A 3,708-nucleotide genomic window follows, 5' to 3' on the forward strand; every position below is an offset into this window, starting at 1 on the left:
ATAACTACCAAAATCAATTCTTGATTTTGAACTTCCAACTGTTTTAATTGATCTATCAAATAAAAAACACCAATTACAATTAAACAAACCGCTATCTATCCAATTTGAAATATAAAATCTTTTATCTTCCAAGTAAGCATTGTGGGTTCGAATCCCACCAATCACTTTTATTTTAAAACATTTTTTTATTGCGGGAGTTCAATCGCCGAGTCAAGGCCGGGGTTGTCAAAGCAAAGGACCGTGAGCACACCACCACTCCGACCTCTAATGGATCGATCCAACAGTGAATTTGGATCGCTCACGAAGATTCTGTGCTTAATGCTCGAGTCGACGTGGAACTTGAAAGTCGAGAGGAGCATGCTGTCAACAAATTTAGTTTCTTGGATGCACGACACCGAAGGGCCCAGAGAGCATGCTCTTAGTAAATAGGTGACCGTTCTTCTTGATGCCAATAGTGTTCATTGTGAGGACACAAACGTTTCTCCATATCACGGTAGGCAACGCGGACGATTTAGCAGCCAAGCCACCCACGACCAACACCACCCGATCATCCACGTCTTGTAGCTGAAGCACCAACGAGTCGTCAGGGTAGTACCCATCGAGCGTGCACAGCGCTTCCAGATCGTCGAGCAGGTAACCCTGCCACTGCGTCTCACTCCATTGATGCATACAGTGCATACCGAGGTCCGACTGTAGCAGACAAAGGGGCGTGTTTTGATGCAGCAAACGCGTGTTGTGTGCTGAAATCCACTCAACCGACTGACTACCGGCTGAGATACTGGATCCGATGATCATTGGCAAAGATTGTCGGCGCGATGGACAATAATTAATGCCAGCTCGAACATCTCCAAAGTCAGCTCTCGCATCGGCTCGGACGTGTTCCACCACTTGGCGCACTTCTTAACGATGTCGAGGTGCTTGCACGAAAATGTTGTTTCCATTCCCTTTTTCCACTTGGTTGTGAAAGGGAAGTCCTGACCCGGCTGCGTCGCTGATAACACACAATTGATTGTGTGCAACTGCGCGAGCTCAACAATTTCGGCCCCGTTGCCTGCTATCTTCAGCGACAGAGTGCTGCTGAAGGCGAGTGGACACTCGATCGCCTTCATTGTGATAGGGTTGGCGTTCGCGACTTCCTCGAGCATCTTGCACACTCTGTCGACCCTCTTGTATGCTTCTGCGAGGCGGTCAGGGAGGATATTGAGAAGCGCCGTTTTTTCATCGTCGAGTATCACTTCCATGACAAGAGATGTCTGGTTGATCTTTGTGTGTGCTTCTCCACAAAAGATGCGGACTCGGTCGATGTCTTCACAGTAGCAGGAAGCCTCATATTCACAGGATTAACCTGGTGACGCACACCGAACTCGCATCATTCACATCGAACGAGAACCATATCGACTGGAACGCATGAAAGAAGTTCTCGGTTGCGATGCCATCCAGTGGTATCGTTTTTTTTTCAGCAGAACAGTGATAGCGATTCCACTACGACCTCGCTTCCTGTTGTTGTTCATGACGGTGGTGAAGCCGTCGGTAAGGAGCAACATTGGCGGGTTTTGTTTTCGGACTGCCAGGGGGGAGATCTTGCCGTCCGAGCCGTTGGATTTTGAGATCGACAGTGTATCGTTCCGGTTGCATGGCGGGCCTACGAGCTGATTTCAGCATGTTGCTGGCCATGCTGTGCTCCACTCTGGAGCTGACCATCCCGTTTCCAAGCTTTCTCGACAGCCTTCTGGAGCGAGGTTTGCTGTGACGAATTTTTTGCTATTTAAGCGTACGAACTCGGAGACGTTTGTTAATTTTGCTGTAGCTGCGAAGCAGATTCAATAGGACACGCTGGGCGAGGAAACTTGTCGTCAGTCGTCCCAAGGTTGATACCGTGGTGCGAGCGATACCCGAATGGCAAATGTTCCGACTGGAACAAATTATTATTGCCATGCGCCGGATGCAACTTGATATCAAAACGGATCTGGTTGCACTCCAACCCATTCACTATCAACGCGCTTGGACACGTGCTGGTTAGAAAGTGACGCACCGTATGAACGGCATGATTCCCGTCATTAGGCTTACTTCGCGAGACGTGTCATACACCGGCTTGCATACCAGCAACAAAAAATCGGGAGGCTAAGTCCGTGTTGGTGTCCGAGTCGACATTCGCGATATCGATGGGTACTTGCTATCATGTACGTCGAAATCCATAAACAACCAGGGATGCTGAACTAAGTGCCCGAGGGATTCGTTACCAGGGTGCTTGCCAGCCAGCGACACCTTGATCTTCTCGTGCTGGGCCTTGGTAAACGTCCGACCGGTATCGATCACATGTCGTATTTGGCGCGCTCACACGGTTTGTGCTTGCTCCATGCGAGTCGAGATGGCAGCCATCACCACCGGCGTACTGGCGCTCGATCGCTATCATTTTACAAGGTAGGGGCTTTGGGGTCTCCACACGACAACGCGCACATTCGACTTCAATAACAGAGCAAGTCCGCGTGTCGAAGCCTAGATGCGGGGAAGCATTGCGGGGGCTGCTTGAGATCCATCGATTCGTCGTCCGAAGCAGCAGCGGTTTCCGGAGGCGAGTTGGAAATAATTGGGGTTGCGTCTATGAGCTCGTTGTCGGGATCGACCGCATCAGCAAACAACGCCGGCAGGGCGGGAAACGCAGACATTGGATTTGACGGGGCAAGTGGGGAGGCGACGAGGAAAGTGGGAGGCGACGGCGTAGTCGGATGAGTGGCTGGCGATGAGCCAGTTGGAGGTCTAAAGCCAGCGTGGGAATTCGAGTAAGATGGGTCGGCCGTGGTGCCCAGCCAGATACTAAGTGCGAATCCAGGAGTCGAGCCTATTACAGTGCGAGGGGGCTGATCGGTGGGGAATGAAGAGGCAACAGCAGCCAAAATCATCATCTTCAAGAAGAAAAGAAGAAGCGGAGAGCTGGGGGAGATAAAGTTCTTCTGTATAGTTGACTTGTGGGGTATCCGGCAAATTGAAATTTATTTTATTTTCGAATCAAAGCGTCAGCCATCGAATTATATCTCAAAAGTAGCTTGGCACATTGAAGCTAAAATATCTTAGTCTTGGCGACAAATTCAAAAGATATACACCATCAAAGTCTCAACATCTCATCCACGACAAGACTTCATATGTCAAGGCGACAAATATTCGCGTTCAGAGGAAGAATGGATACAAACTCAGCCAATATGTTGGTAAGTTTCAGGATTTCATCGTGTGGGAGCAGAGGCTCGAGCAGTGCTATCAAATTTCACTGCTTTGAAAAGCGCGCAAACCTGCCAATGCTATTCACGGGTGTTGGAGAAGTCATATCCATTCTATGCTGTAATTATGCAGCGTGTAGCCTGATCAATATTATCAGTTCTACAAGTTGACTTCAACTCAAGTCAACAATGTTATATCTTAAGGTGGAATGCATATACGCACTTTACAATTTGTCGTATTGCAGTCTGTAATGACTGGTCATTAAAAGTGTCGGTATTCATCTAATGCTTGTGCAGCCGTTTTTAAAGCGTTAAGGCATTGTTCATTTGCAAAATTCAAAGCGGCATCCTACCCCTACATGGCCGTGTGATCTGACCAAATATTTTTTATCATGCCTAATTAAAACGCCAAGAGCAATTACACTGAGCGGTACAATTGACCCGGTGGCGTGGGTCGAATGGTCAATGCTTCTGGACCTTACGCTGTGTGGTGCGG

This window comes from Plasmopara halstedii (assembly GCF_900000015.1).
Source record: "Plasmopara halstedii genome assembly, contig: Scaffold_3120, whole genome shotgun sequence".
Lineage (NCBI taxonomy): Eukaryota > Oomycota > Peronosporomycetes > Peronosporales > Peronosporaceae > Plasmopara > Plasmopara halstedii.